Genomic DNA, 12,961 nt, shown 5'->3' with positions numbered 1-12,961 from the left:
AATTGATTATCAGAACTGTTAATTGTAAGTCAGTGGATATATTTGGAGTTTGGAGAAAATGATTAATAATAATGAATAACGTCAATAAAACTTTCTTTATATTTTAATTTAATAGAGTTAACATACTTTACCAAAAAAAAAAAAAAGAGTAAGTGACGCAACAAAACTAAGCAGAAACGGAACAAAGACAATTGGTAATGGTTAAAAAAAAATTCCAATGGACTCTTACACAGTTAAGGAACTGTGGTGCAAATGCCCAGTATCATTTTAAGAGAGAGGAAATAGAAATAGAAACAGAAAGGGAGTGATCATGAATCTTAACTGTTAACAGCTGACAGATACATTTTGCTCCTCATCACTTCAAGAGCCTCCCGCCCTGGGACTTCCCACAGTTCAGTGTGTTTCCTTGCCACCCTGACCTCGGTAACGTGCGCGTTCCCCGCAACCAGCTGTCATGGTCCTCGTGAAACAGCTGTGTGAGGGGAAAAAGGGTGTGACGGACGGGAGACAATAACGGTTGGAGGGCCGACGTCCGTTTTTAGACTCACTGACCCGTTTCCAGTGTCATCCAAAGATTCCACAGGAGCTGAGAGTGTTTCGGCCGCCGCTGCTGCAGGAAGGGCTGGACAACTGCACTGCAACTTGACACCCCATCAAAGAGCCTCTGAGAATAAAGTTTTCATCCTCTCGTAATAGAGGTGTTTTTATGTAAAGGTTAGCGAGGCTGGATGCCCCCGTCTTCCTGTGATTGTCCCAGCCTTGCTCCCATTTCCATGACTGAGCAGAAATCCAGCAACATTAAGTGTGTGATATATTATACAACTGGCACAGGTGAACCAGTGCTTATTCTGATGGAGTCACAAAGCTCCCTGCGCAGCCTGTGGAAACTGAAGACAGAAATTTGATCATATTAGTTTGTACAAATCTCTTGAATCAGAAACTGTCCCCAGATCAGGTCCTTCAGGGTCAACTGGTCAGTTGTCATCTTTAATTGGTCAGATGGTTGTGGATTGTTGTCGCTGTTCATGCTTTTTCTTAAACAATTCTACTGATGATGATTTCTTCATTACACCTTATCTACAAATAGGCGAAATATATCATCCACACAGTCAGAGCATATAAATCGGTGTCTTGGTCACAGTTCAGTTATGACTGTCTCTCCCGCTGCCCTCCATCTCCATTGCCCATGTCTTCGTCCATCACAGTTAGTTTTGTGGTTAGATCAATCTGTTGCTTGCACTGCTGCTCTCTGTCAAGGTGTGGTTAGTGTAAGACAGCTAGCAGAGAGATGGTCAAGGTTAGGGGAAGCACCTTTATTTCAGCTGTGGCATTTGACAGGATAACCTCACAGCAGGTGGTAAGATTTTACAAAAAACGTAACTGCAGAGTGCTATAATAGAAACAGGAGGGTGATGAAGTGGAAGTCAGAGCGACACACACCAGTTGTTTGTGTTCGCTGCTCTGATGCTCTCAGCTGCAGGGCTAAATCCTGGGGCAGCTGCTCTGCTCTTAAAGTGTAACTGGACAGTGGCTGTAAATACAGTATCAATATTTCTCAAAGTTGTACGGAATATTTATAGAATTGATAAAATACCTATAGATAAAAGCAGGAACTGTGAGCACATAATGCTCACAATGAAACGTACAATGAAATGAAAAGTAGCTCCCCCCATTTTAGTACCTGATTGTGAAAGGATTTTATGTTATATTCTTTTTTTCTTATTCATAGTCTCTTCCTTCTTTCCTGTTCTCTACAAACTGGTTTTGACCTGCACCTTTTGTAGGGAAATAACAGGTTTACATTTACTATAAAGATCAAAAGGAGCACACTGAGAAACATCTTGAGAAATGCAGACAAAGCTCATCTCAGACTTAGTTTTTGGACTCCCATGATCACAGAAAACATTACAAATCTGATCAGAGAGGTCAAAACAGGTGAAGCATCACAAGGTCAGAGGTCAGCTGTCCTACGCAAGTTCAAAACTACCACTGAGTCTTTGTTTGACACCAATCAGCACATGAGAGTTTTTGTTGTATCTGCTTACACGGAGGGTTTGGCTCTCCATCTTTCACCTGATCATTGGGAAACCACTGAAGCATCTTAGAGAGTGAGCTGGTTTACATGTAATCCACTTTAGTGAAACTGAATAGCAACACCAGAACCACAGAGCAGTTTTGTAGATGTGGAACCGGGGAGATCCACAAAGTAACACCGAAGGAGTGAGAATGGAGGCAGGAGTGTCAGAGATACTTGTTGTTTAATGTTGTTTATTATGTGCTTCCAGGGCTGCTCCTACTTTTATTGGGGGCTCAGTTGTTAATAGCACCCCCAACTTTCCCAACTCAACCACTCTCTGGAAATAATTTTACATTAAAGTAGGAGAAAAACAAATTATATACAAATTCAAAATCTACCATCTGTTGTGCCAGGTTGCAGTTGTAACTCTGACTGTGCCTTGAGGCAGTGTCACAGTGTCTCTGAGTGACTATCACATTTCAGATAAGTAGAAGTCAGAAGAAGATGTGAGATACTCTTATTGCTTGACCCTGCTTCCGATGTCAGTGTCGCTGATCACATGTGGACACGGCTCAGGAGGTTTGTGGGACGCTCGGCAGAGTCGGTCACTGAACCACAGAGACCATATGTTTCTGGGATGGTCATTAAAACTTAGGAAGAGAACATTATTATTACTGTTAATTTTATTATTCAAAGCTAAAAGTCAAACAATAGCAGACTGATATTTTGTACTGTACTTCATACAGTCAACACGCTTTCTTTTTAATGTCTCCTTAACTTTTACTAAGGTGATACTGTGCAGACTTATTAGGTGCTGTTCTTTCATTGAGATTCTGCAAGTTTACTGTGACTCAAACGTTCTGCCACTGGCTGAACATTTTCTTCATTTTGAGGATGAATATGATCTTTTTCTGAGCTTCTTCTGCAGCAGATCCACTGATGCTGCTCTCCTCAGATATTATTAGGTACTATACAAAATGCAGAGCAGAAACTGTAAAAGGAAACTTGTGATGCAGTTTATATTATCGATAGAAATACAAGACATGGTCAGTACAACAGTGACAGAACTCATTCCATCCATGTTTTAACAGACAACACGAAAAGGCAGTGATAATGAGAATAGTGCTGTGCTGAACCAATCGTGGCTGGAAAAGAGTTATAATCACGTCAAGTTAGTTTGGCGCACACAGCACAGAGTGTAGGAGCAGTACACATGCTAATGTTTGGGCAACTGCAGACGTGCACAGCAGTACGTCAGGAGTGGTGGTGAGATATAAGAGAAAATGATGACAGGAAATGTTAAAAACTTGAGCAGCAGTGTTACCTAAGAGGACGCCCCAATGGACACAGTCACTTTGGTCTGAACCAAAGTAGCAGGTGTGAAAGGTTCCCAGGACCACGGTCCAGGCCAGAGGACTAAAATTTGTTTTGACTAAAATAGGTGTTCTCTTGGGATCAAATTGAATCATGGTTTGGTTTGTTGGCAGTTAGGAAGATGAGGCAGGCTCGTCACCCATTAAACAACAGAGGAAGAAATATAACCGGAAAACGAGTAAAGATGTGCCACAGAAACACATGAGTAGAGGAGAAGACAAAATATTTAATAGACAGTGAAATCATAAGTCAACCTGAAAAAATGCAAAAATTTGATGTTATTTTCTGAGAGGATGAGTTTTATTAACAAGACGCCGACTTCACATGCTGACAGAACTTGGAATAGTTCTTTAGTGTGCTCACGAAATAGCAATGTGAAACCGGAGCTAACTTAAAAACTACTTTACTTAAGCATTTCCATTTCATATATTTATGGTACTGTATTATTCTTCTCCATGGCATTTCAGAAGCAAAAACTGAGTAAATGATCAGAATATTTCACTTACACCACTGACTCTTAGCGATGACTACAGTCCAGTCAGGCAGCCTTCTGTTTGTAAATGACTCAGCAACATTTAAATGATCCACAGCTACAGAGCTCCTGCCAAACAGAGTAGTTGTTTTTGGCCATCATCTGATGCCCCGAGACTGTGGTGGAGATAACTCTTCATGATGGGGCATTTCCTCATTTAGTCCCTTGCAGATTTGTGTCAGTCCACAGAGCACATGATGAGCTGTGCTGCTGAGCCCGGGAAGTCACCAGAATTAAGGAGGAAAATGAGATGTTTTTCATCCATGTTGTGTTTAACTCCACAGCTAAAGCTGAGCATGTGGTTTTGAAGTGTGTATCCCAGGTTACCCACTGATTTCAGGGTCGAGTGGAAAAGTACAAGTGGTCCATATCAAACTGAACAAAAGGCTGAATGGCTTATATAGACCTGCTGGTTAATTTCCGTAAACATGCCAAAATAGCTGCCTGACACCGAAGGAACAATGACAGACATCTCTGTCACATGGCATGAAATGACTAAGCAAAAGTATTATATACATTATAAACTGTAATGCATCTGAGAAGTGGTTATGTGTCTTGGTACAGACACTCCAGGATGAATTGTAACTGTGGTGATCCCTTAATATTTCCTCTAACACCTTCATCAGTTTGTCCAATGCTTTGATTTATGACCAAATACCTGTAAGACTGACACTCCCATCAACCTTAACTGTACTTTGTATGTAATGCTAACATGAACATGGTAAACATTACACCTGCTAAATATCAGCATTGTTATTGTGTGCATGTTATCAAGCAGACGTTAGCATTTAGCTAACAGAGATGCTAGTGTGGCTGTAGACTCTTAGTTTTGCAAAAAATAATTTGCTGGGAAGAAAGTATTCCCCTGTGAGATAAAGCCCTTAGTCTTCACATAGTTCTATCCACATGTATTTGTGTTTCAATGATCATGATCATTTCACAACATTTCAAGCTGGTCATTTTGCACATTGTGTAATCTGGGGCCATACAAAATATTGACTCTTTTCTAACAGTTTGTGTGAAAGGCACTTGGGAGGGGACTCTGAGCTGAGGAAACAAACAGCTCTATTGATAACAGAATAAGAGGAGCTTCTCTTTCCTCTCCTCTTTATCTCAGGATGCATCTCAGGCCTCTCCTAATACCTGCCATCCTGATTAGATGTGGAAAAAAAGCTCTGTGCCATCCTTCCTCCTCTAATTTAATCTCAGAACGATCAATCCAGATGATGCAATTAGATTATTTTTTAAATAGATCAACATTCAGACTACAATAGTCAGTGGAATTTCAAGAAAGCTGAGCACTGTCAGTTGGAGTATTTCCCTTCTGTCCAGGCTTCCAACACTTCTATCTAGTTTCTCTGAGCAAAAACCAAAGTGTAAAACCAACACATTGTGTTTATACAGTCGAACTTTTGTGCTAGACTATTTATTGGCCAGGAACAATGACGATCTGGAGTCTTGTCATCACTTTGAGTTTGGCAGGCAACTCGCACAGACTCTGAGAAGTTACTAACAAACAAGATGTACTGTAACTAGTGAGCTTAAACAGTGCAGGCGGGCAGACTGCTTTACCTTTGCACAGAACCAGGCTAGCTGTTTCCCCCTGCTTCCATTCTCTGTGCACACTACACTACACTAATTGTTAGCTTATAGTTTCATATTCAACCTACAGACATGAGAGTGGAATTGGTCCTCTCATCTAACTTTCAGGAGGAAAGTCAATAACTGCATTTCCCAAAATTTCCCAATTTTTAACCCTTACTGACAGCAGATGGTAAAGACAAACTGGGTAGTGAAAATGGTTAGGTGACTTGGAATAAGGGTCCCTGGCTAGAACAGAAGCAGTACATGGTATCTGTGTTTACAACTAGTCCACCAGAATGTTTAACATGTTTGTAAAGCACAGCTGGTGTGGCTGAGAGCTGAGCCTGGTGATGTGCAGCTGAAGCTATTAAATGTTGAGCTAAGTCTGACAAGCTGAGCCTGATGTTTCCTTTTCATATAAGAAACAACATGGTGCCACATAGCCTGGTTTCATACCTTTAAATTGACACCTACATTAATCATTTGTTTGGAAATTAATATAGGCCTGGTGTTAGAGGTTAGAGGAACGATCCACTATGACCAATCAGATCATAGTGGGTAGTTTTATAATTGGATACCTGGCTAATTCCTGACAAATAGAGACAGGAAAATGCTGACTTACAGATACACCAACTCCTGTTCCTTTGATGAAAGAAAAACATATAACTGTTCTAGGTAACTGTATTGACTGAAAATGACATAGACAGGGCAGCCAGGTTACTTGCTATTTAGGGCAAAACAAAATAAAGAATAAAGTAACCATCCATCCCAAGAAGGAGTTGGCTGACATGGACACATCTTACTGAACGAATGAGTGTTGATCAGTCTAATTCAGCCTCATGGTAAAAGTAGACTTCTTTAGTTTTGTTCTTGATTTATTGTAAACAGTAAACACTTGGTAGGCCAACAGAGACAGTGGGAACATAAGTGTCATGAAGTCATATCATTAACAGTGAGTATGTTTCAACCTGATGAGCCTCCACTTACGTATACATTATATCAGGGTGTTTACTATAGTTCTTGCCTCTGGGACATGTATGGGCCTCCCACTCAAAAGGCCCCAGGGCCTTCAAAGTATTCCCTAGTTTCTTAAGCTGGAGAACACCCGCATGTGACTTCAGGTACCACTCTGTATGTCCTGGCGGTTGACATTTAATCAAGAATCTTCACTGATGTGGAGGATTTACATCCAAAACATGCCTTGGAATGAAATAAAAATGTATCAAACAATACATAACAGTGCATTAATCAATCTGAGAAAAAAATATAGTGAAGCAGAGATAATGTGGTTAAAATCTAACCATCAGTAAATGATCTCAGCATTGCACTCAAGAATGTCTAAGATGTGTTTACCCGACTCCACACACCCCCTCAGTTGCTATGGGGAGGTGAGAGCTGCAAAACGACGAGTCTGTGACTAAGGACCCAGGTAGTGGCAACAGCAGAGGCATCAGGCCAGGTGACAGCGGCAAACACACACGTACACGCTTACACACACACACACACAGCACCATTAGCATCCATAAAAAGCTAGGGCTTGTCAGCATTAATCACCCCTGGCCTGTTATTGTGAACTCTTTAGCAGAGGTGTACATGGACATCTAACAGCAGGTTCTTCCTCATTGTTATGTGTGCACAGGCCATGTGATGCGGGGGACTGCACTGTACCTGAAATTTATCCTGTTCTGCACCAGGATTTGTCACAAAGTGTGTGGGGGGAAAAAGTTTTTACTTCCCCAAAATGTTTAATTAGGATATTTTAACAAACAGGTGGTGGAACTGCTCAGTGCAGCACTTTATTTTGTATTCCTTTTCTGCTGTAAAGGTGCCACACAATCTGTTCATCACTCCTCTGCTCTTATAACAGGTGCAATTTCCCCCAAAATGATTTAGTTTACAGTGACTAGAATTGTATTAAGCCAGTCAGTGACCAGTGATTACCTGTTTTATTTCAACATTTTATTTCCTCTACTTCAGTCAGGTTTAAGCCCTAGGTGCTTGCAATGATTGTGTTGGTGTAACGTGTTTTCTGAACATGGTAAAGTGTGTGGTTGTTAGGTGCAGCCACACTTGAAGCTGAATTAAAACTGATGATGCAAGGAGCCCTGGCATAAATACTTGCTGCGTAAGTTGTGATTTATAGTTGAGTGTCGGACTTCCATCCAAGTAACCTATAACTTTCACTGTCTCGTTACTAATATGATGCTACTGCTGTGCAATGCTGTGTTTATGCTCATTCATTCCTACAAAGTGGCTGTCATAGTGAGCAGGAGGTTTCCCTTTGTTAGATGTTACTGAAAAAGCCTGTGGCATAACTTTGGAGCCTATGCACATAGATACAGTGTAGCCTCTTAACGCAGAGGTATAAATCCAGTAAAATAGTGTCTATGGTTTGTAGGAAGATTTCTCTTTTAACAGTAACTCTAAATGAAAGCTCTTTGTTGGTTGCCTTGGTGTTGTCAGGACTATATTAAGCCTCTGATTGAAGAGAGCTGATCCTTCAGCTCAAGACCAGTTCTCCACTCCAGTCCTGCACACTTCAGCTATTAATAAAACTATTTATGGTACTGTGCCCCAGAGCAGCACACACAGCTACCTAATGTACTATAAATGCACAGTTTTCTGATCTGAAGAGAGTTCATCTTGAAAGTATTGATTGCTTATATGACTAAACTGAAGTCTATCATTGTACATTTGTTTTTTAGTGAGTGAAGTGAGTAAGACCAAGATGACATCTTCCAAATGTTTCATTTTGTCTGACAAATGGCCCAAAACCCAAAGACGTTCAATTGTAATGATCTAAAACAGAAAAACAGCAAATCCTAACATTTGAGAAGCTGGCATTGAAGAAATATTTGACATTTCTGCTCATAAATTACTAAATAATTAATCAACTATCAAAACTATTCACCCCAGCTTTATAACTGACTAAACAGCTATTTAAAAAGCAAAATCAGTTCATGCTGGAATTGTCCTTAAAATTCAACAATAGTCAAAGTAGGGAGACATGTACACCAGTATTTGGTGTATCTGGCAAAAACTGAAATCAAATAAATCCCAGAAAGCTATAAAATGTAAGCCCTATGGCAAAAATAATGAAGAGATCTTTTGATCTACAAAGTTTATCAGTGGAAATCCATTGGTTTTCAGGCATAATTGCGATGACATAATCTGGTTTGGCACTGGGCCAGTACTGGCACTGCACTGGAGCCAACTCTACCAAGTCCTTCAGGAATAAAAGTTTACACAGCCCTTTTCCTCACAAGGCTTTTGACTTTAATATATCATCTCCTCTCCAGGACTATTGTTTAATTTCAACAAACTAAATCCTTTCTCCTTGTGAGTAAGAGTCACACTGCATATTTGCCCCCTGTGGGAGCTAAATCTTGGGTAAGGTACGCAGTGTTCACCAAGCATCAAGCCAAACTGCAGGCAGCCACACTCAGCTCTGCATGAACCAATTACAGGTTGCTTATATCACAAACCAGCTGGGTATTTTTGGCAGATAAATTTTTTAGTCTGGTCCTATTTAACTCATGTACTTGTATGCTACCTGTTCCTTCTTGAATGGGCCATCTCAGGAGAGTGTGGACCCGGAGCTGACGTGGTTGGTTGTTAGCGTCCTCTCACTCCAGGCTGTGTGCCCATAGCAACAACTGGGTACAGTGGGCGGGGGGTGTCACATCTCTGGTGTATGCAGAGATAAAGAAAAAAATGCACAATGTTCTCCTGTGCAGATACAGTGCATGGGTGTGCTGCTGGGATCCCAAACTACCTTTATGAGAACTGAGCAAAACATGTCACATTTTGTGCTTTTTATTCCTGTTTGGATGTTAAAACAGTGTGAATATTCATCCAGTTTGTGGCCCATTAGGAGACCAGTCCTGGCTAAAAGAGTCTTCTTCATTCTTCCAAGTTATAAAAAAACACACACTCTCTCTCTTATCCAGAGATAGCTTCAGCTTAATGTGCCAACATTTAGAGACATCCACGTCTTACACTTCTGGTGTCGCTCCAGCATGAAGTAAAATAGAATTTCTTTTGATCTCTTCATAACACTGAGGAAACTCAATAGCAACATCTCTTTCTACTCATTTATAAACAGCACAGCAAAATTCAGTCATGCTATTTATATGTAGTAGTTGGTGCTGACATATTTCTAGTTGGCAAACTACTATGGCTGGTGTCCTAACCACTAATGTATTAGTTAATTCAGAAACTTAATTCATGCTTGTCCCACCCAGCCAGAATTGCTTGCCAGGCAAGGGGTCTTGCTAAGTGTTAGCATACTAGGTAGCATCATCGCTAATGTATTTCTACCTTTAGTCCTGCATTATGCATACCATTATGCATACCATTCTGCACATGTGCACTAGAAAACATGATAGTGACATCCTGACAGAAAGAAGAGGAACTCCTTTCTGTGTTGCATTTGGCTTTACAACATGAAAAGTCAAAAAAAGAAAACATTGAGTGTGACAATTTAGAGTCATTTGAGAATATGACCAAGGATGGGGAATACAGTGCATATATACAGTGCATGAAACAAGTATCCATTTTGCTTCTCCAGCCAATGCCGTGCACTTGTCGTGTATACAGTCCACGTTTTTTGGGCTGCACACACACCTCAGATCTGAGCTGATCCTTGTGGACTTAGTCAGATGATGAATTTTATGTGATGGTTCACAGAAATGTTGGTCTGACCAACTTTTACCCTGAATAATCCACAGTTTTCACTGTGAACGGTAAGATTTAGTAGATTATCCTCAGCAGGTGGGACACTGTTTGTGGACAGATGTGTTAATGTTGACTTTTGTCAGTACAGTTTCCCAGTCCTTTGAGCAACATAGTGAAATTACATGCACCTCCATTTATTGGGGTGTCAGCAGAATTTTGAGAGACTAACAATTCAAAACCTCAGCACATAAAATGGCAGTTATGTACAGGTTAAGTTTAAAGTTATCTTTTTGTAAATTGGGTGAACTGACCCTTTAAAGCTTTATTTCAACACTTTGATGGGATAGTTTGTCCTAACTGTCATGTTTTGAGGTCAGGCAGAAGTTGGAGTAATGTATCCAGGATGCGGCTGCTCTCAGAAAAGGTGAGAGAAGTGAAGTGCCTGCCAGACCTCTGCCAGTGTAAGGCTCACTCTCTAAAACAATCCCATCCTGTCCACAGCTGTTGTTTTCTCTCCTCTCTGCCCGAGTCCCCCGATTAACCACACTGACCAGTGAATAACCCACCCCCTCCCTCCCCGTTCACTCCTCCCTCACTCTGAATAGTTAATCCCTCTCTCTGTTTGTCTGTAGATATCTGGCACACACAGCAATGCAGCCTTATCCCGAGCTTCTGTGGTGTCCATTTAATCATTGACAATGTCTTTGTGTATCTTGCATCCTGTGCGATAAAATCACCATGCTAACAAAGCCACGAGCCATCCTGACAAAATGAAAATGAATGGCACTGTACATGGAGCCCTGGAGTTACCATTTTCAATGCTAACTGTTGACTTAGTGTGCCCACTGCAGGGGTGAATGTACTCTGAACACGTCATGCATGATGTGTTGTTGTCATAGTAAAGCTTGTTTTTAATTAATTTGCAGGGGCCGGTCTTTTCCACATCATGACATGCTCTGCTAAGGTTGTAGCTAGAGATTATTGTCATTATTGATCGGTCTATGTTATTTTCTTGACCAATTATTTAAATTATAAAATATGTAATAAAAATATATATGAAAATTCCCAGCACAGGTTCAAGATGATGATATCTGACCAACAGAGCAAACCTAAACAGATTCAGTTTACAGTGATATAAAACAGAAAACAGCAGAACATTATAACATTTATAGAAGAAGGCTTGTAAGAAGCTAGAAACCGAATTTTCTATCTTTTCTTGTCAAATAGAAAGAATAGAATAAGAGAATGCCTTCATGTACTGTGATTGAATGAAAACACTGATTAATTGGCCACACTATGGTGTCAACAAAACTTTTGATACGTACACTGTTTCAGTAAAAGTCAGGATACAATTTAGCTTTTAATATGTAATCTGTAATCAGGCTTTGACTACCAAAAAAAAAACCCTTCATTAACATTGCAACATGTTTAATAATGAGCCTTTCTGACAGTTGGGTGCCAGTGAATTAACCCTGCAGTATTATCATCTGTCCCTGTAACATCAAAAAGACGTCTGTAGGCTTTTTTTGTGAGACATAAAACTGCCTTTCAAGTAAGAAGCTGACAGTGACAGACTCCCTCTGAAAAGCTCTGGGATGAAGAGCCCCTAGTGCACATAGCATTTTTGTTCCCATAATAGCACTTTAAATCATAGACAGTAACAAGGGAAGAGTGCAAAACTGACCCTTCTCTTTCAGGGGGTAAACCCATAATATTGTGGTGACCCGACCCTACAAATTCTGCAAAGGCATCATAACCCAGATCTTGAAAAGTGTATTTTTAGCCCACCAAAGGATTAAAGTAAGTCACTGTGTTGTTAACAAGGCACCAAGATACACGTGCTCATGTCAGAAAGTCCCTTCAGTATCTAGATCCTCCAAGTGAAACCACTCGCCCTGTACTTAACCGCCCAGAGGAGGAAGATGCAGTACAGCTGTAATACTGGTAAAACCTTGAGCAAAGAGTCACCAGATCCTTTGAGGATATCACTGTAATCCTTCTTATTACTGAATCTGGAAAAGCTAACACCTCAAGGCAGAGACGGGGCTAGTGTTAAAGCGAGAGACATGATGAGACGAGTCAAACAATATGGCAGCCCATGCAGTGGGCAGCAGGATGGCATGTGACAGCTTGACACGACTCCCAAGCCTCGTGGAAACTCTGACCAGTCAACGCTCGCCCCTCCTGGTCAGATATGTTGGATATAAACAGAGTCACGTCTTGGAGTTCCTCCTTTGACCAACACCCATGTCGCATGTGACTGTAATGCTCACCGTATACCAGAAAACAAAACTGTTTATGTTTCTGTCAAAAATGGATGGAAATTATTACTACACTCAGATGCTAGTGGTGTAAGAGAAAGTCAAGTTTGGCCTGAGGTTCCTATTAGAAGAAAAGGTTTACCATACCCTGACCATTTTAGGACAACTTGAACTCAGCTTGTCAGGCTTAGGTTTATGTTGTGTGACTTGGCTCAACTCATCAGTCTAAAAATGTCAGTATGCTCCAATCTAAGTGCTTGTCAGATGGTGTTTCCACCTTCTTCCACCCCGAGCCCACCCCACCTGTCTGTCAATCTTTGTAACTTTCTGAACAGACCATCAGACAACTCTTTAAAAAAAAAAAAAAAAAAAAAAAAAAAAAAAAAAAAAAAAACTCCTCATGTACCCCACATCAGCCTTTTCTCTTCCAAATAAGTTTGACTGAACTGTCGGCTTGTGCCTGACTGCTTGTGCTTATGTCCTATTCTAGCAATGTTGCCACATTCATCAGTTATA

This window comes from Lates calcarifer, linkage group LG23, assembly GCF_001640805.2.
Source record: "Lates calcarifer isolate ASB-BC8 linkage group LG23, TLL_Latcal_v3, whole genome shotgun sequence".
Lineage (NCBI taxonomy): Eukaryota > Metazoa > Chordata > Actinopteri > Centropomidae > Lates > Lates calcarifer.
This window is presented reverse-complemented; position numbering follows the sequence as displayed.